Source organism: Phoxinus phoxinus (genome assembly GCF_949152265.1).
Source record: "Phoxinus phoxinus genome assembly, chromosome: 20".
Taxonomy (NCBI): Eukaryota; Metazoa; Chordata; class Actinopteri; order Cypriniformes; family Leuciscidae; genus Phoxinus; species Phoxinus phoxinus.
Window position 1 is genome coordinate 11,668,490 of NC_136895.1, and position 22,211 is coordinate 11,690,700.

The 22,211-nt window shown below is 37.8% G+C and overlaps 1 protein-coding gene across 1 annotated transcript in view; it reads right to left on the bottom strand.

Moving 5' to 3' along the window:
* Positions 1 to 3,503: 3,503 nt before the first annotated feature.
* The window catches only part of LOC306987817 (CD276 antigen-like), a 61,135-nt gene continuing 42,427 nt past the window's right edge, over positions 3,504 to 22,211 (bottom strand). The window contains exons 1-5 of the transcript XR_013795248.1: positions 9,613 to 9,693; positions 9,274 to 9,487; positions 7,669 to 7,709; positions 7,254 to 7,583; positions 3,504 to 5,036 (exon numbers count right to left, since the gene is read on the bottom strand). The gene's annotated coding sequence lies outside the window, so the exon portion shown is untranslated. Of the gene's footprint in view, positions 5,037 to 7,253; positions 7,584 to 7,668; positions 7,710 to 9,273; positions 9,488 to 9,612 lie in introns of the transcript that reaches the window.

Below are 22,211 nucleotides of genomic sequence, written 5' to 3' on the forward strand. Positions count from 1 at the left end.
TGCAATATTCAGCACACAAAGAAGAAGTAAGCTGGGGTCAGTGACGTACAGTGAGACATGAAAGAAGTTATAATGGGATTTGAGTTTTTTTTTATATTTGATGTGTAGTCAAGAATCAATATTTTTTTTCTAAATAATGTTCAGTTTTAATCTTGAGAAAGAAAATAATCTTCCAGTATTAGTGTTCAGAGCTGTGTAGCAGTTTTTATCGTTTTTATCTTCTGAACACATAATTTCCTTCAGATACAGCAAAAACATGTTCCTTATTCAGTGTTTGAAGTTCTTATTGTGCTACACAATAAAAACAATGCGATACATTTGGCAAGTATATAATGTAACAAAACAATGTATTTTGCAACAATGAAAGATCTATCAATTAAGATAAAATAAATAAAATAATCAGAAAAAGCTTATTGTAATTTAGCACTGAGACAGAACAGAAAGCTTGAGTTCTTTTTTTTTCAAGATAAATATTATGAAACAAACCACTGTATAAAACAGCTGATGCAATGCAAATGTTAAAGGTCATTATATTTACACTCTCAGCTGCTCCCGTATCTTGGTTTTTAGTGGATTTGTTTCCTGCTTCCTATAATTTTACTATCATTTACATACAGCAGCATTCAGGCTGAGCATCAGTTGGTCAAACACTATTTGTATTTAGATTTGATAAAACTTTTAAAATTAAAATCATTAAAACCATCATGTATTAATCAACCAGTTTTACACACTATTGATGATCAGCTGTACTGTCTCCTGTTCAGAATAAGAGTTTGTAATGAAGCAAGTGTAATTTCCTGCATCAGGTTGAGTTCGTGTGACTTTATTTCTCTCAGAAACTCATCAGGGAAAGTATCAGTTGTTCTTGTACTCTGGGTCCTGACACTAAATATTTATCCTCAATTATACTATACACAATTTTGTCATTATTGTGTCTCTAATGCACATCAGTGTCTTGAAGTTTATGATCATGTTCAGTGTAAGAACACGGCAGGACAACAGATCCACAATATCAGCCTCTGTTTCCTGCAGACACACTGAAACTACAGAAACTGTCCAAACACAAGACTGACGTTACTTCATGTGGCCTGAATTTGACTATTAAATGAGTTATTCAGATGTTTATCTTTGTTTATCAGCACTGCAAACACACAGATGAAGCCGCAACTGCAGAAACAGTGTAAGTTCCTGTAACTCGATCAGTAGATCATGACACTATAATAATGACAGAGACAAAGTTTGATTCCCACACACACGGGATAAGATGTCCTTTTTGATAAATGATATCATGTTTTGACAGTGATAATAATGATCATTAGATTTAAATAGAAATATGATCTGGCCTGTTTATAAGCTATTTTAACTAGTGAGATCCGGATGACTTGTGTTTAACAGGTTTTACTAGTGAGGACATTTTTTGAACAGTGAAGGACATTCTGGACGTCATAAACAGTAGCAGTCTTTGCTGTTCCTCCTGTTTCACTTCAACATTTCTCTGAATGATGTCTTATATTCTTGCTGCCATCCATCCATCCATCTTCTTCCGCTTATCCGGGGCCGGGTCGCGGGGGCAGCAGTCTAAGCAGAGACACCCAGACTTCCCTCTCCCTAGACACTTCCTCCAGCTCTTCCGGGGGGACACCGAGGCGTTCCCAGGCCAGCCGGGAGACATAGTCTCTCCAGCGTGTCCTAGGTCTTCCCCGGGGTCTCCTCCCGGTGGGACGTGCCTGGAACACCTTCCCAGGAAGGCGTCCAGGAGGCATCCGGAACAGATGCCCGAGCCACCTCAGCTGACCCCTCTCGATGTGGAGAAGCAGCGGCTCTACTCTGAGCTCCTCCCGAGTGACCGAGCTCCTCACCCTATCTCTATGGGATCGCCCAGCCACTCTGCGGAGAAAGCTCATTTCGGCCGCCTGTATCCGGGATCTTGTCCTTTCGGTCATGACCCAAAGCTCATGACCATAGGTGAGAGTAGGAACGTAGATTGACCGGTAAATCGAGAGCTTCGCCGCGACAGACCGGTACATCGACCGCATTACTGCTGAAGCTGCACCGATCCGTCTGTCAATCTCCCGTTCCATCCTTCCCTCACTCGTGAACAAGACCCCAAGATACTTAAACTCCTCCACTTGAGGCAGGAACTCTCCACCAACCTGAAGTGAGCAAGCCACCCTTCTCCGACTGAGGACCATGGCCTCGGATTTGGAGGTGCTGATTCTCATCCCAGCCGCTTCACACTCGGCTGCAAACCGTCCCAGATTCTTGCTGCCATTGAGTCTTAATAAAGAACAGCGCTGGGATCCTGAGGAGAGTGCGACCATATCCCCAAATCACTTCCTGTCTCACTCAGGATTGAGTACAAGGTCTCCCTCCTCACACACCAGTGTATTGATGGTGACGCCCTCCCCCGGACAGCACGCCAAATACGCATAATCTTTACTCTGTTTAATTGATGTAAGGGTGAACTCGTGAAACGAGAGAGAATTGAAAACAGGGAAATACAGCCTGACCTTTTCATGAATTTGCCTTTCAAATGAGCTCAAAATTAAGACTGTAGAATAAGAGACTGTATATTCTGATCACGGGAGGAATGATTCAGAGACTCAGGATTGTTGTCAGACTAGATGTGTGAGTGTGTGCGCAGGTACAGTGTGTCCCATAAAACACCGTCATGTCTTGGTTTAGTTTATTATGCAGTTACATCCTCATTCTGATCTACAGAAAAACTGACAGACATATTTATACAAATAAAAATAAAAAGTTTGATAAAATATTGAGACAGAACAGGCAAAAAAGGGGCACAATGATTTGCTTTATTGTTTAAATGTTATTCAGGGTTGATATTATTGTCATGTTTCACTGTTTACTTTTATCATGACAGGAACTCACAAACCTGACAGACAGGTTTGCGTTTCTCTTCTTTTTGACTTTTGTATTGTATGTATTATTGCATTTTGTATTGTGTTTTGCAGTAAAATACTTTGATGCCTTAATCATCACACTGTTTCTGAAATACACACATGCATTCAGTGTGATTGTTCTTCAATAGTTTGCAGAGCTGTGACCTGATGCCAGTGTCTGATGTTACATTGAGTAAGGAGTGTTGATGTGGAAACTCTGAGCATCAGGATATTTGTCAAACACACACATGAGAAAAGCCCAATCCCATGTGTTTATTGTGATGTTCTGGTGCTGAGATACACTGGGCCCTTAGAGGCCATTAAACCTCACAGGTCCCTCAAAGAGCCCCAGTGCACGGCCCTAAACACACCACGCATCAGGAAGGGGTTGTGATGAGGAGACAGTGGCGTTCAGATACTGAGTTTTATCTAAATGTGCAAACTAAATTAAAGTCGTATACCACTGATGTGCTGGGTTTTTTCTGCTTTCACACTTTGGATAAAAGCATCATCCAAATGAATAAATGCAAACGCAAAACATTTGTTGTTAATAAAAAGTATAAGATTATAAATATCCAAACAATTCTGACAGATGCATTATTTCATCAACACAATTTATTGGGTCTTGAACATCATGAGATCATGCAAATACAATGAAACTTTGCTCCTTGTTTCCTGTTTATACCTGAGGATATTGAAGTACATTTGAAACGATTCAGTTCCAGCAAATAAAACATTATTTTCAAGTTGAGTTTTTACATAATTGTTAAGGCAGCAACATATTGACAGACTCACTTGTCTTTTAACTTTATCCAAAAAGTAAAATTTTCAAGATATCATTCTGTTAATACGAACTCAGAGCATAAGGCAATAATATAACAGTACAATACAGTGTCTTTTGCATTAGGACAACTGTAAAAACCACATATAACTTAAAAAGTAGAAAGACAAGGCAAAGTTATTTATAGCAGTTAATACAAACTAGTAAAAGCACTTTGTGATAATCATAAAGGGAACAAAAAATAAATATAGTCATTAAGGAAGAATACATAACTTTTGGTCCTTTAACAGTTGCAGAATAAAACTACTTGAGGAGGAATATTAAGTTCTGGTGAATATAAGAGTTGCGAGTCGCTTCGCTTTTCTGCACGGATTAATCTGATGGTTTTTGATATGCATCACTTACTGATCACATATCAGTGCAAATGTCACTAGCAACATTAAACTCTCTCAATCCTAAAAATAAATAAATAATGAAAGACAGATATTTAAGAAAATATGTCTTATGAGCAGGTTAGTAACTTATATTCTGCTGTTGTTTTGAATTGGTTACCAACATAAACACTGTTTTGTGAATCTTGTCTGTGTTTCCCAAAAGCATTGTAAGCTTAAGAAGATCGTAGAGCCTTTGCCATCAATGATCTCGACGATAAAAAGCATTTATGAAAAGTGAAACAAATGTTAATTTGCGTTTCATTATGGATACTGTTGCTTTCCATTTTCGTGGCTTTAAACAACTTACACTTTATATAGTGCTAGCCTGACCTTCTTTCCTATATTCACAAATTCGACACAAACGCGCACGGTTGAATGAAAGGAAGAATGCGCTTTCCCACAAAATCCATCCTAACATCTGTAAAATAAAACTGGTATAGGCTTAATGTGATCAGCAGGAAATACAGCAACACACACTCACTCAATCTGCCCGTTTCTATTCTGTTCTCTGTTCTTCAGCCAAATCATTTACACACTTTTGTGATCATTTCTTACTTTCTTCTATCTAAAGCTGTGGCAGCAAAAATAAAAGCAGCAGCTCCTCCACTGACTCTGTGTTTAGCACTAAAGCTCATGCAGTTTCTGCCGTTACACCAGTTATAGAGTTGTGTACCAACTGCTTTATCATTATTATCAGCTATTAACAAGCTCTTGGTTCACTATGATTTATAATGTCTAAATCCTCATGAGCACCTGAGCGCATGTTGTCTCTGCCTGCCCTACGGCAGTTTTTTTTTCTAAAGTAAACAATGACTATAACTATAACTATAAATATAAATAACACAATGCCAACCCAGACCCAAGGCGATGATGTTTCTGGTTCTCCTTTAGTCAATATGATTCCTTTTTCTGCTGTTGATTCTGCAAAAAGGTTTGAGAGAAAACATTATCTTTAGGACTGTAGCGATTCCTCGATTAAAGTAGAGTACTCGATTAAAAAAAATCCTGGAATAATTTTAATAATGTATTAGTAAATGTTGAAATTAATATGAACTAAGATTCATAAATGCTGTAGAAATATTGTTCGTTCTTATTAACTAAGGTGTTCAACTAATGTTAACTAATGAACCTTATTGTAAAGTGTTACCTGTATTTGTATTTTAAGTCATTTTAAAGGCTGTTATTCACTTGGATCTATTTTTATTACCACCATTTTTATACGATTACTCGATTAATCAATGGAATAATCAGTAGAATAGTCTACATCTATAATTATCTCACAATGATGAAGATAACAGACCCATCTATAATTTACAGAGGCTGGTCATATAATAGAAAAAAATTGATTTAATTCAGTAATTCCATTCAAAAGTGAAACTTGTATAATGTTCATTCATTACACACAGACTGATATATTTCAAGTGTTTATTTCTTTTAATTTTGAGGATTATAACTGACAACTAATGAAAACCCCAAATTCAGTATCTCAGAAAATTTGAATATTGTGAAAAGGTTGAATATTGAAGACACTGTTAACTAATCAGCTAATTAACTCAAAACCACTGCAAAGGCCTTTACATGGTCTCAGTCTAGTTCTGTAGGATACACAATCATGGGGAAGACTGCTGACTTGACAGTTGTCCAAAAGACGACCATTGACACGTTGCACAAGGAGGGCAAGACACAAAAGGTCATTGCTAAAGAGGCTGGCTGTTCACAGAGCTGTGTCCAAGCACATTAATAGAGAGGCGAAGGGAAGGAAAAGATGTGGTAGAAAAACAAAAAGTGTACAAGCAATAGGGATAACCGCACCCTGGAGAGGAGAGTGAAACAAAACCCATTCAAAAATGTGTGGGAGATTCACAAAGAGTGGACTGCAGCTGGAGTCAGTGCTTCAAGAACCACCACGCACTGACGTGTGCAAGACATCGGGTTCAGCTGTCGCACTCCTTGTGTCAAGCCACTCTTAAGCAAGCTACAGCATCAGAAGTGTCTCATCTGGCCTGGGCTAAAGACAAAAAGGACTGGACTGCTGCGGAGTGGTCCAAAGTTACATTCTCTGATGAAAGTAAATTATAGAAGAGAGGAGAGTCACAGAATCCATGTTGCTTGAAGTCCAGTGTAAAGTTTCCACAGTCAGTGATGGTTTGGGGTGCCATGTCATCTGCTGGTGGTGGTCAACTGTGTTTTCTGAGGTCCAAGGTCAACGCATCCGTCTACCAGGAAGTTTTAGAGCACTTCATGCTTCTGCTGCTGACCAACTTTATGAAGATGCAGATTTCATTTTCCAAAAGGACTTGGCACCTGCACACAGTGGTTTAAGGACCATGGTATCCTGTTCTTAATTGGCCAGCAAACTCGCCTGACCTTAACCCTATAGAAAATCTACGGGGTATTGTGAAGAGGAAGATGTGATACGCCAGACCCAACAATGCAGAAGAGCTGAAGGCCACTATCAGAGCATCCTGGGCTCTCATAACACCTGAGCAGCGCCACAGACTGACCGACTCCATCACGCCGCATTACTGCAGCGATTCAGGCAAAAGGAGCCACAACTAAGTATTGAGTGCTGTACATGCTCATACTTTTCAGTTGGCCAGCATTTCTAAAAATCCTTTTTTTTTATTGGTCTAAGTAATAGAAGTAATATTCTAATTTTCTGAGATACTGAATTTGTGATTTTCATTAGTTATCAGTTATAATCATCAAAATTAAAAGAAATAAACACTTGAAATATCAGTCTGTGTGTATGAATACACAAGTTTCACTTTTTTAATGGAATTACTGAATTAAATCAACTTTTTCATGATATTCTAATTATATGACCAGCACCTGTATATACAGCAGCATTCAGACTCAAACATCACTAGTGAATATCAAATATGGGATAATTTTCTGTAAGTATTTAGATTTGAAAGCAAACAACGGTTTAAGTTAAAAACTTAAAGGATTAGTTCGGCCAAAAATGATATTTCTGTCATTAATTTCTCACCCTCATGTTGTTTCAAACCCGTAAGACCTTAGAAGGTCTAAGAAGGTCTTACGGGTTTGAAACAACATGAAGGTGATTCATTAATGACAATTTTTATTTTTGGGCGAACTAACACTTTAATGCACAAATACACTCGTTTCACACACCTTTGATGATCAGCAGTACAGTAGGGTTTTCTGATGAGTGTGTGATGAAGCAAATGTATTTTCCTGCATCAGTGGGATTCAGATTGTGGAGTTTGATGGAGAAGTTTCCTCTCTCATATTCCTCTGGAAAAGTTTCAGTTCTGTTCTTATACTCTGGATCCTGTTTCTCCTGTGAATGACTGCCTTCAGTTATATCACACACAATCTTGCCACTGTGTCTCCAAAACACATTCATAACTTGAAGTTTATGATCATGTTGAGTGGAAGAACACGGCAGGAGAACAGAGCCACCAATAACAGCCTCTACGTCTACTGTGTCCTGCAGAAACACTGAAACAACAGAAGCTTTAATTGTAAATGTACTTTAACAGTCAGAGGCATTCATCTTTCAAATGTAGTTTGTTTAGGTGCTTACCTTTGTTTATCAGCACCGCAAACACACAGATGAAGCCGCAACTGCAGAAACAGAAAAAAAAAAAAAGTTTATTTAACTTCCTTTGGTTCATGTTGAATAGCACGGTACAAACACTAACGTCATGAGTTTGATTTCCACATAACACACATAGCCTAATAAAGGCAAGATGGCATAGGTTGTCCCTGCTATACTTAGTTTTATTACTGATCACAGATATCACTAAATTCATCTCTAAATATGTTACAAGCTGGTTGTAAATGTTCGGGGGAAACTTTACCCATCTTATCCTATTGGTAAAACCTTGAATTCACTACAAAAATCAAACTACTATCAAATCAAACTCCCTGCACACCAGTTCAAACTGCTAACCACTTAATCCAGATAATAGTTACAGCAGATAACCCATGCATATACACTTTATATTCATTCATTAATCAATTCATGTTTAACAACACTTTAAATATATCCATTTTAATTCTAATTTAAATAAAGCATTTGACAACCAAAACACAGCAGGCTAAACAAACACGAGCAACAAGCTAACGTTACATCAGGCCTACATTACTGAGAAGTACGACACGTGTGTCCTAACAGCGTTTCGTTCTGCATTCAGCAAACATACCTGAACATCATGGCGCACTAATATTATCAATATGTTTAATTTGACTTTATTGCATAAAAATACTTTTTTAATTAGGGTGAAATGCTACTTTTTCAACAGAAAGTATCGTAACTCTTCAGCTTCCGCAATATGGCATGCGTTTTACGCAAGATGACATCAGACGTAAGTGACGTCAACAGAAATCACGTGAACTGATCAGACATGCGCAGATATTCGTGAATCTTAAATTTGATCTTCTGCTGAATTTACACCATTATTAATATCATGTTTCTGATCTTAGTCATTGAATTTCTAATCATCTGTCTGTCATACGTACTTTAATTAATCAATAAAATATATGACAAAAGCTTTTTATTTTATTTTATCTTTTATTTTATTTTAAAAGATTGATCATTTTCATTGGTTAGACTAGACTGTAAAAAAATTTCTTGTTAAATGTACAGTTGAAAATGGCAGCTGTGGTAAAAAGAAATTCACCGTGAGAAAACAATGTTCCAGTTTAACAGAATGCCAACCTTATCATTAATATACTTACTTTAACTTAATATACCTACTTTAACTTTCAAAATCATCTTTTACCTTAAAATCTGCAATAACCACCATAATAATACAGGAGGCACAATATGATGTGATATGACTTCTGGAAATGTAATTTTACTGTCTTTACTGCCTGAATTATCTGGTAATTATTTTTTTTTACTTGCCAAAACCATTAATTGTACATTAATCAGAATTTTACAGTAAAATTACATATAGCCTAATATTATTTTTAAAAGAACTTACTGTTAACCAATTAACATTTCAACTGTTTTACAGTGTACAAAATAATGTGCTTCATGGTTTCACAGAAAAATAATAACGTTTGGCATATAATAACTGGTATTATCAGCAGTTAGTTATAGACGTCCTTCTGTCTGATGTGACGTTTGATCCAGTATTAGTGAAATGAACAGCAGTAAATGAGTAAATGTTCTCAGACTTACATGAATATCTGAGTGAAGCTTCTTTCTTAAACTCCTCTGAGAAAACACTGTGTTCTGGATCCTGATCCTCAAGTGAAACATTTCTCTGAATGATGTCTCATATATTCCTGCTGTCACTGAGTCTCTAATATACTGTCATGTGTTGACTTTAGTTTATTATCTCTGGAACAGCAGGACAAGATCACAGCATTTCCAGCAACATCCTTGTCCCAACCTATAGAGACAAATTAAAGAGAGAGAATTGAAAAAAATCGGGAAATACAGTCTGCCTTTAGAAAATGATTTTCAAAAATGAATTAACAAATGAATCTTAACAAAAATAAAAAATAAAAATATTACCTGTTTTTTGTTTCATATTTGAGCTCAGTTCAGAAAGATCTTCCTCACAGTTCCTCTCTCTTGTTTTCATCCTGACAGACTGAAGAAGAGCTGAGAGACTCGAGGCTGATATTCTCTGACGTCTGATGGGAGGAGTAACTAGTTGTCAGACTTTGTGATTTTGTTTAGTCTACATCCTATTCCTCATTCGAGAGAGAGGGAGAGGGAGAGAGAGAGAGAGAGAGAGAGAGAGAGAGAGAGAGAGAGAGAGAGAGAGAGAGAGAGAGAGAGAGAGAGAGAGACTGTTTTATAATGAATTTGCCTGGTAAAAAGCTTTACATTGCCAACGCATTGCTAACATTAAAATGACAGACATACATATTTACACACACATAATAAATATTTATAAATAACAATTAGATATGAAATGCAAAAAAGTTCACACATATTTGCTTTGTTATTTAAATGTTATTCAGTGTTGATGTTACTGTCCTCTGTTGTCATGGCCACCAGGTTTGCATTTCTCTTCTTTTTAAAATATTATTCTGTATTGTACGCATTAGCATTTTGTTTTGTGTGTCTCAAAGCATATTGTTTTGTATATTGTTTTAGTATGTGGACAAAATGCTTTTGATGCCTATATTCACACTGTTTCTGAAATACACAGGGGCAGTAATTCAGTTTGTGAATTATTCTTCAATAACTATTTGTTATTCAATAGTTTGCACTGGTTTGACCTGATGGCAGTATCTGCAGTGTTTTATCACTTGATTTGAATCTCAAACGTAACTCAGCACTTCACCTCATGGGACGCAACACAGGACTACAGTGTGTAATATGTGTCCTCTTCTGCCCTCAAGAGGCTGCAATTGTTATTTTTACACCATATAAACCCAATGAATCCCTCAGATACTATTCAAAATAACCTTTTAATGCAGGCCTACATTCATCAACTGTAAGGAAGGGGTTGGATATGATGAGGAGACGGTGCATTTAAAGCATTTTATATCCAAATACCAATTAAATCGCATATTACCATAGATGTGCTGTTTGTTTATTTGTTTATATTTGTTTACCAAAAACAATGTAAGAGACATATTTAAGACATATTTTTTTGGGTCAAGATATTTCTGAGGAATTTTTTTATTTATTCCATAATTATGACACTTCGACTGCAGAGATGGACAGTAACACATTACATTTACTTGAGTACTGTGCTTGAGTATACTTTGAGTGTCTGTATATTTATTTTATTTTTTTACTGGAAACTGGATACTTTAACTTCACTGCATTTGAAAGACAAATATCATATTTTTCATTCCACTACATTTCTATTAAGGTCCTGGAGAGTAATTACTATTATATATATATTTTAAATAGACATTTTTACTGTAGCATTTTGAAGGTATGGACTCATGAATTTGACAAATTTGACAATACAGTTAAAGGAGAATTTACACTGTTGGCCCATTTGGGGGCACTATATCTCAGCTGCCTTTGAGGGTGCGTTAAAAGTTTCACTGAGAACTTATACCTATACTTGACTGACATCATGCAAAATTGCAGACATTTGTTTTTAGCATTTTGGTCATAGACCCAAATGTGCCAACAATGCAATGGCTATTCTAACTGTATTGTCACATTTGTCAAATTCATGGGTCCATAACTTCAAAATGCTACAGTAATTAACGTAATTAGACTAACAACACAGAGTATTTTAAAGTGTTTTAAGTGTCTTTGTGTCCTGGCCCCCCAAAGACTGATTCATCTACCAACTAGTCAGTTTTGTCAAGATAATAATCTCATTTTGTCAAGTGAAGTGTGTTTACCTGTGGATAGCTATACCTATGTTAGTGAGGCTTGGAACACTACATCATGGTTGGACCATTGCATTAGTACAACAGATGCACATGACTCGCTGAGGGATATGAGTATCTTATACAGTAACAACTGATCACATACCTGTGTCTGTTGTGATAAACGTTGAACACATTATAGCAATGACTAATAATGAAAGTAATATCAATGCAGTAAAAATGGATTGGTTAGCACTTAAAGGAGAACTCCAGCGCAAAATGAACCTTTGGTCTAATTACACATTGTTACCTAGTCAACCGTTATCTGAGATTTGTTTTCATGATTATCGAATGTAAATAGTTTTATCTCTAAAAACAGTTAGCCTATAACGCTAGTATAACGCTAGTATATGGGGCGTAGAGTAATATAAAAATCGCTTGTTAATACCACTAACAAGGCTCAAAATAGCCCCACACTAACACGGTAGCATAATGAGGGTCCCTACCTTCAAACCGAAGCATTGAGAACTTTGACAGTGTCCAGACAGTTTAATAAGAAGATATTTTATACATACAGTCAACTTCACATATACAAGCAGAAGCCATCTTAGAAAAACAGACTCGATCAGTCGATCAACGAAACGCCGATCTAAATGCGCTGGACCATATGAGATTCTACACAGTTCAGCGCATTTGGATCGGCGTTTCGTTGATCGACTGATCGAGTCTGTTTTTCTAAGATGGCTTCTGCTTGTATATGTTAAAGGGCACCTATTATGACATTTAAAATTTTCCTAATGTTGTTTAGGGAGTCCCCAACAACAGGTTTACGTGCATCCAATGTCAAAAAACACTTTTGTTTTCGTATAATATGCATTTATTTTTACCTGATTTGCTCACCGACTCCCAAATGATTCGTTCAACGACTCGTTTTTCCAAACCCCTCCTTTGCGCGACACTAATCTGCGATTGGTCAGATGACCCAGCAGTGTTTACAGAGATAATACTTATTGTTTAACACGGAGTACAATGATGCTTTTATCAATTAAATTGTATTATAATAATGATTATAGTCCACTGCTTTGTAGTTTGTAGTAAAAAACTAAAAATAAGATAAAGAATTTAATATGTTAGACAGCATAGCCCAGAGTTCATATTGTAAAAGCACAATCAGTCTTTGTTTGCATTAGCCCGATGCATAAACATAACGTTTTTACAAAAAAAAAAATGCAGTTACGTTACGAGGTATTTCTCTATTCTTTAAGACAACTCCGAAAACAACGACAAACACTTCACATATCTCAATACAATTGTCATTGAAGACCTAGAAGCTAAACAGTGCTTACACAACAAACTAAATAATTATTAAGCATGCTACATAAAACATAAAAGCAACAATTATTAATAACACTTACAGGTTGTGATACGGAGGAGGAAGCTGATGCAAATACACTTGGAACTGAACCTTCCTTCAATATCAGCCGACTCGCGAATCCAAGTTTGATTGCATTTAAAAAGCAATCATCTTCAAAATGGCGCGAGCAAAGCACAAGGCTCGGACTATACTTCTGTGGTATAGTTATATATATGAATTGTAGCCACTTAGTCTTCAAATGCTCATCCTTGGGCAGATGAAAAAAGTTTGCTTTTGAGTCGCACTTCAGAACACAGCGTCTCGTCGCCATGATATTTTCCCTGCTGGCCTTGGAGCGCAATAAGTGGGCGTATCGTATTCAAATAACTTTACAAGTTGACGTCATCTAGTCAGAGAAAAAGCTTCGGTCTTCTAACGATTCATAAAAATGACTCCGAGTCGACTCTTACTTTTGAAAGACAATAACTTTATATACGGTGCACTTTCATATTTCAAACTTTGCAGGATGTTTTTGTTCACTTAGATCTATGTTACACACTACATGAAAGGTACATTTCAAAATTCCATAATAGGTGCCCTTTAAGTTGACTGTATGTATAAAATATCTTCTTATTAAACTGTCTGGACATCTCATGTCTGTCTTATTAGTACCAGTTATTAAAAACAAAGCTGGAATGGTGGTTAACTTATATAATTATAGACCTGTATGCATTAAAGGGAATTGTAAATAAGTACAAAGATACAAATTCAACAGTTTTTATGTTTTTCATTGATGCGTCTAAAGCTTTTGATCGGGTTAACCATGCTAAGCTATTTTTTAAAATGAGACAAAGAGGGGTACCAGAATACATTGTGAGAATCTTGGCCTATTGGTATGCCCACCAGTTGATGCAAGTTAAATGGGGCAATAAGGTCTCTGCCCCTTTTGGGGTCAGTAACGGTGTGAGACAAGGAGGGATTTTGTCCCCAATTTTGTTTAATCTTTATATGGATGAGCTGTCTGAACATTTGAATGTTTGTAAAACTGGTTGTATGATTGGGAATACGTTAGTGAATCATATTATGTATGCAGATGATCTTGTGGTGTTTAGTCCAAACAGTGCTGGTCTTCAACAGCTTTTAAATGTGTGTTCTGATTATGGTCTTGATCATGATATTGTATATAATCCTGATAAGAGTATGGTTATGACTTGCAGAACTAAGGAGGATAAAAGTATACATTTTCCAGTTTTTAAGTTGTCTAACAAGAATCTCACGGTGAGCGATAAAGTGAAATACCTTGGACATATTATCACTGAGCACATGACAGATGATGATTATTGATAGGCAACGCTGCCTGATGTATATGCGGGCAAATATACTGTTGCGTAAGTTTAGTTTCTGTTCAGATGAGGTGAAGGTGTCACTTTTTAAAGCATATTGTACAACGTTTTATACTGCTCATTTGTGGTGTAACTATAGAACATCTAGTTTACAGAAGCTGCAATTAGCTTATAACGATGCTATGAGAATCTTACTAAGGAGACCTAGATGGCATAGCGTGAAATGTTTGTCAGTGTACGAGTAATCACTTTTAAAGCACTGTTACGTCATTTTATGTATAGATTTATCTGCAGACTTAATGCATCTAAAAATGAAATTATTGTGAGTTTGTCAAATTTAAGGGTTAGTACTACACGGTATCAGTCAAAGCTGTGGAGACACTGGTACTGGTGTATTTTGTAACTCTGTTCACAAAATTGTATGGTTGTAATGGATTGTATGGGTTGTATGTTGTTTAATGTCTTTTTTTAATTTATTTTTTTAATTGGACTTTGAGTCTGTAATAAAAGTTTGATTGATTGATTGATTGGAAATTTTGTTCACTGTTGCTATTTTCCCGGCGGGATAAATGACTCTTGCGCCTGGCGCAAATCTAAAATGGGTTGGTCTGAAGTGGCTTCATTATTCATAGGTGTGGTTTGGGCGTAACTTGAAATAAACCAATCAGAGCGTCCTCTCACATTCCCTTTAAGAGCAGGCGCGCTTGTTCCATGGCGGATTGCTATTATAACGGCGGGTTTGCCAGCGCGCGCCAGGAGCGGTTCACAGCCGAGGAGACCGACGTTCTCGTCAGGGCCGTAAAACACAGAGAAGTGACATTGGGGATGATGGGAGAAACCCACCCAAATAGCTTCGGTTAAACAGGCGTATAATTTGGGTAAATGTGTAGCCTAATCTAGATTTTTTTTAAATCTAGATCTTTTTCACATCTTCACGGACACAACAATGATTTCCCTCGTGTGTTAATATTTTTCCTTGTAATAATGTATGATTTGCAAAAATAAAAACTGCTGCGTCTTTTTATATTAGAGAATCAAAGTGTATGCGCGCGTTAACACGCTACATTATTGCCAAGCACGCGCCCTTAAAATACCACATCACTAACGCGCAACGCGCCACTGTCTTTAGACTGTTTTTTTCCTGGTCAGTGGCGGAATTGCTTTCTAAAACTGGAAAATAGCACCAGGGGAGTTTTGCGCCGGAACACGCCTCCTCTTTGCGCTGAACCGCCCCCGCGAGCGCAAGTTCATTTCCTAATTTACCGACGTGCGTCTGTGGAGGGAAAAGTCCGCTGTGCGCGGGTGCAAAATAGGAATGATACATGCATCGGTGTTCAAAGTCAATTGCGCTGGGTGCAAGATAGGGCCCATAGTGTTTTACCAAGATTATCCCCAAAACATAAACCGGTATGCCCTTATAAGTTTCTTGGCTCCTCCTCTATTGAGCCAGTTTGTAAACACAGCACCACAAACCTAAACCTTCTGGCACATTACACATTTATTTATGGATTATTAGTGTGCATTGCTCAATAAACCTGAAATGAAGTGTCCAGTGTCTGGCTTGCTTGACACACCGTCAGAAAACGTGAGATCACGGATTCCCCTGAATGAGAAAAGCAGGAATTTCCTCTGCCTGGAGACATGAAAATAACCGTCCATAGGTTGATGTGGACAAATCGCCATGATACACCCCTGCTCATGCTTAATTTTAATATGTAATACGATCTCTACACAAACTATTTTTTGAAAAAAGGAAGAAAAAAAATATTACTTCAGCACGTGAGGATTGATTACACAATCCCCCGAACTGGAGTTCTGTAAACTACCAACTAAGCTAATTGCACTTAGAATATAAATGGTCAATTGATGATGTCCTGGCCCACCATCTAATGACTTGAAAAATTTGGCCCGATGCCAGACTTATTTGCCGACCCCTGCCCTAAAGGCATTTTATGCATAAAGGCATAGGGACAATCAAAGAATGACAGGAACAGGGAGAAGAGGGAATGACAAGCTGCAAAGGGCATTGGCTCAAATCAAACCTGGGCAACTGCGGTAACCTTACATGATGCTCTATCAGGTGCGCTACAGGGGCACTGTGATATGTTGATAAGTTTTTACTAGGCACTTGAATGTAGATGTGAATAGTATATGGTTGAATGTGGCATACGTATAAATAAATACAGTCTAAATGCTCTGTATAGGGAAAATTAAAGTATATAAATTATTAAATTATTATTATTTTCATGTTAAACTAAGGACAACTTACTTCTCAGCAGTTGCTCATACAGCTTGCTCATCTTCATGATGATATCTTGAGCAGCCCCTTCTGCTGGCTCAAGAAAGTGGATCATATCTCCAATCATCTGGCCATAATGTGGTCTTGATGGCCCAGAAAAAGGATGACCTTGTAACCCAGTGCGTTGAGTTTCAAAACCTGCAAGAACAACAATGAAGACAGATATTTGTATCCTCTGGTTTGACAAATTAGGATGACAGAAGATTATGGTACAGTGTAGGTGAGTACAGGCCAGTTTAAACAGCACCAACTCAAGAGCTGCAACTTTGTTAAGGAATCGTGGTTCATTGCAGCTCTGATGATGGCAAAGAAGTGGGCAGATTCACTTGTGTGAAAGCAAAAATGGTTGGATAGATCACAGTTTGCAAATGTTTGCTCTGACAGGTCAATGTAGCCTGTATAAGTGTGGATGCTTTCATCTTTAGAAGTCTGTTCTAAAATTGTCCTAAACCCCACCTATATTTTTTTTCAAAACACAAACCTTCTAACGCTTAATGATATTAAAAATATTTACAACTGTGATGATTATATAATTATCTGGTAGGTAGGCCTACCTCTTGTTAAATCAGAATTATGAAAACTTACCGACAGCTGGGCAGAATTAAAAATGTTGCTGAAATTTGGGTTCTTTTTTACTGACGAGGCCCAGTTGCTTTTCTTAACTTTTTCTTGTTTTTTGATTATATCCAGATTGATTTGGAGGCAGTACAGGCAGGCAACGCAGGTCTTTCTGTTCAGCCTGTTAGGAGTCATATTAAATCATATTAAAATGATGCTTTAATATTTACAAAGGAAAGTAGCTAACGCCTTCCCTAAAAGTCGCTAAATGTCGCTAGATGACGTCATGCGTCAATTAGCATATCCATGACGTCATCGCGTCGTACTTGCGTTCTGCTTGCCTAATGTGTTTTCTCTCTAAATGAATGCTCACATACTGTATTCGGCTGTATTATATGATAATATATCATATAATATATTATATAATATAGCCGAATATAAAATAAAGCTACAATTTTTTATAGGCCTTATTTTCTACTATAGGAAAATTATCTGAATTGAGAGAGTTCAGGAACCGGATGAACTAAAGCTCTGTGATAGTGAGTATTAAGTAATAAGCACAAGAAAGAAATGAACTTAAAGTGTGTATGTCAGGTTACTTTTTTATTTTATTTTTTATATTAAATAAGGTTTCTAGATGTCTGAGTGAAAATGTAATTATCATTAAAAAATTTACTGTAACTGCCCTACAATAAGCTTTATAGCCATTTCTGTCAAGATCATATTTTTAAAACGCAGCTGAGCTGTGACGTCAGAAGAGGGAGACGTGCCAAAAAAGTTATATTTAAATATGGAGAGTTTTGAGTCTGAGGAGATCCAAAATCCCTCTCAAACCTACGATGGCCCCACAGCCATACAATTTTGAGCCTCCCAGGCGTGGGACAGATGTGGAGCCAAACAGAAATTTAAATAATTCCTATCGAAACATCTGGTGTGAGGAGAACCAGTGGAGAGTTGGTCAGGTGTCTGGTAAGTATAGGCATACCTTAGAGGTGGAATGGTACATGTATTCGTATTCGTATATTGAACCGAAACGGTACGGGCGTCACGGTTCGGTGCATGAATATACACGGAATAAAAATAGATAAAACTCGCGTGCAAATTAATTAATGTGGAACTTCTGTTAGATACACGGGTTATTTAGGGACACCTAATCTGTAGCTCCGCCTTAGCTCTGAAGCTCCGTGGCTATAATGAACAGGCTGCGATGTCAAGATTGCAATGCTGGAATATGTTGGTGTTGGTGTGTGTGTGTGTGTGTGTGTGTGTGTGTGTGTGTGTGTGTGTGTGTGTGTGTGTGTGTGTGTGTGTGAGAGAGAGAGAGAGAGAGAGAGAGAGAGCCTTTTATACTACAGTTAAATCAGATCAAATGCATTCATATTATGAACAGCAGCTACGCTAATTATTTCCCATCTGCCTTTTTTGTTGTTATCTCGGGATGCCTGTCCCGAGATAACTCAAATAGAGTTCGTCAGCTCCAGTTATGTATCCAGCCTCTCATGGAGACTTCAGATGCCCCAACGCCTGTGATGAGACGACTCGACGCCTGTGAAGAGACAACCCAACGCCGGCGATATGTTATGCCCTAAATTTATGATTAACTAACTGTATTTTTGTATGTACATTTCTGAAATGCATTTTCTGTAAAGCTGCTTTGAAACAATATGTATTGTGAAAAGCGCTATACAAATAAATTTGAATTGAATTTAATTGAACAAATTGAACCTGAACCTGCTTTGGGACGAAGGTGGGACCCACGGCAGCACCCGCTGCTTGTTGAGAAGAGTATGAACGATATGTGCTTTCACGTCAGAGAGTCTCCAAAAGTTACCAATAACACCAGAAAAAGTCGTTAGATGTGTCGCTAGTCGCTTTTTTGAAAATGTGTTGACGGGTCTGAATACTCGCAAAATAAAGCGACAAAGGCGCTAAGTTGGCAACACTGCAAACGGTTAGCATTGACATCAGCGGCAATCCACCTGTCACTCAAGTGTCCACACCGTTAATTATGCAGAACTTCATAAACTATAATTTAAACGGATGAGTTATAAAAAAATGCACCCCCCTCACAGTTTTCATGAAGGGAAAAATTAGACCAAAGCCACATAGAGAACCAGGCTGTAAACATGTTTTTTACAGATTTGACTCACTTCTGCAGCCAGCCCAAGCGGCCAGTTGATGAATTGCCATTTAATTCACTTCCGTGTTGGTATCAAGAGAGAGACAGGGAGGTTGCCGCTTGACTCAACATCATTGTTCTCAGCCACTCCCTCTGTTCGCTGATTGGACTGGTAAAAAATGTATCGGAAAAAACCCAAGAATATACCACAATCCCAGACGTAGTACTGAAGGAAAATGAAAATTGAGCAGAAATATGTAGGAGGGTGGAGCCAGGCTATCACTATTGGTGAGCTGAAGATAAATATGGTAATTTGTATAGAGAGCCTAAGTCCCCAGTGGCGATTCTAGGGGTGGCCTGGGGTGGCCGGGGCCATAGATGGGTTGGCCACCCCTGTGGCCACCCCAGATCTGATAGGTAGGCTAGTTGCTTGTTCGTCAACACAAGAAACAAGACATGCTGTCAATGATGACAGCTGATCAACTGTACAATGTTCAAAAGTTACATTTTAAAGAAGCACCTTAATCCTTAAATTATATTTGGTCTGTTGGCATAGGGGTGGAACGGTACATGTATTTGTATTGAACCGAAACGGTTCGGTGCATGAATTTACACAGAGAATACATGGTATAAAAATAAATAAAACTCGCGTGCAAATTAATGAATGTAATGCTGCGGAACTACTGTTAGATACGCGGGTTATTTGTGGACACCTAATCTGTAGCCCCACCTTAAGATAGGTTTGTTTATACTTTCGCCCATAGACATGTATAGAAAGGCTAGATGGCTTACCGGCGCTGAGAGCCAATGGGACCCGACGACGTCACACGGCGGCCACCTTAGGACAGGACCGCTCGTCCAGTTATAACATTAAAGTCTATTGTGCATGTAGTGCTGAAATAACTATATTTTGCTCAATTTTCAACCGATTTTCAAACGGCTTGGTGTGTCATAAACGTCAGGGATGCCATGAAACACAAAGCTACGCTGCAATGTTAAGCGTTTCTCAAAACGTGAAGCTACAATTTAAACATCGGCATCAGCACAAATCATAGCCACGTTAATAAGGTTTGTAATAAACCAAACAGTTTGTAAATCCGTCAAGAATTCAGCAAGTTACGAGCATTTTAGTTGGCGTATGTCACTCACCTTCCGTCCACAGCAGCAGCAGCGCAGTCTCCTGACCTAAGATGGCCGCCAAGTGACGACACAGCTGACTCCGCCTTGAGCCATCTAGCCTTTCAAGGGACGTCCCGCCATTTGGAGCAGCCATCTTGACGGAATAGAAAATGCTAAACCGCCGGTGACACTACAGCTCGTCGCGAAATATTCCTATCATGCCCGAGCGATGCTGTGCAGTTGGATGCGATCAGATACGTGATCATACAAAAGGAATATCTTTGTACCGTATCCCAAAAGAAATAAAACGGAGAAACAAGTGGTTGGTGGCAATAAACAGGTGATTTTGTTTTGTGTTTTCCCCTCCCCTGTAAACTCAGTTTAAAGATTATTACAGGTAACGTCACTATAATTTGGTTATAAAAATACATAGACCAACTTTTGCGGTGATGATTGAAAAATCCTTCCCCGTTGGCGTCCAAATAAAAGAGTTGCTGACCCAGCCGGACTCGTGATCAAACCATCATCCGGTTTATATTGGAATGGTGTTGATGACTGACGAATTTGCCCTGGGCGTCCAATAGTACCACGGATGGGTTTACGTTGGAGTAAGCTCTGTGCATCTCACCTTGACATGTGCCATGTGCGTTGGTAGTAGACGCCAACGGACGTGACAAAAGCGTAGTATATGACGCCCAGTGGGAATGAGAACGGGTTGCAACAGCGGTAGTGATCAGTGACCACACCCACATGCACAGCACACACAACAACACAAGGCAAGAAAGAGTCAATGAATTCATGAACCGTGACAAACACTGAATCATCTGAATAATGTCTCAACCATTAAATTATAGCCTGCAAGTCTTTTGTGCTTGTTTATTTATAGCCATTATGTTTCCTTTGTATATAGTTTGATGTAGTTAAACATGACAGTAAATTGCTATTTTGTCACACAAAGCCAACACTCTCATGATAAATCATAATAATTTGTATAAGATGCTAAAATGATATATCATGATATACAATCCAACTGAGATTGTACTAAAACTTTTATAGTTTTTCCCCTTCTTATTACATCCATGGTCAGGTTTATGTTTTGATTTCATCCTGTGATCCCTTGCAAATTATTATGAATTCTCACGAGACTAGGTTTCTGTCTAGTCGGAACAGAGAAAAGTTAATAGTTTCTGCTGTTAAGTGACAAAGGTTTGGTTGGTAAACATGGTTATCTTGGCCTCTGCTGTAGATGCTGTAGCACCAACATTTTACAACAGCAAGAGGCGAAGCAAACCTCACAAACATAACCTAGTCTTGATAAAGTATTGATGATGTGTGGTAGGCTAGGTGTTAAAAAAGTGTGTACAATGTGGTCAGAGCAAACTTGACTTCCTCTGTCTGGCTCAGAGCTGCAGTAGAACTTCATCAACCAGGTTTCATTAGATTCAACAGTTTTAAGAAGAAACATGAAGATCATTCAGCTTCATTTCTGTGAGTTTATTACATGTTATGAATATATTTACATGAGATTAACCATAAATGGCTTTATGTTAAAGGTTCACAGTGATTTTAATCAGGTAATATAAATTATGCATATTTTTTTTATCTTGTAGATGTATTAATCTGTTGTCGAGCTGCAATATCAGATCAACTCACTGATCCGGGATCAGATGTGACCATAAACTGTGATCTTGAGGAAAATGAGGTTTATTGGATTTTACTGAAAACACCAGATCCTCCAACAGTGATTCTACGGACAACCTCAACTCCAAAAGCACCTTTTTACTCAAATAAAACATTCAGAAAGAAATATTCACTGCAATTTAATCATAATCTAGTTATAAATAATGTGACTGCTGATGAATTAGGAGTTTATTACTGTATGAACACAGATGAACCTCTAAAACTCAGCAACAGCACCAGACTGCACTTCACCGGTGAGTTCATTTACTCCTCTATTGATCATAACATATTGATGCAGTGTGAATGTTTATTATTCATTCACTATTTACTCCTTCAGTTATTTTTAACATGT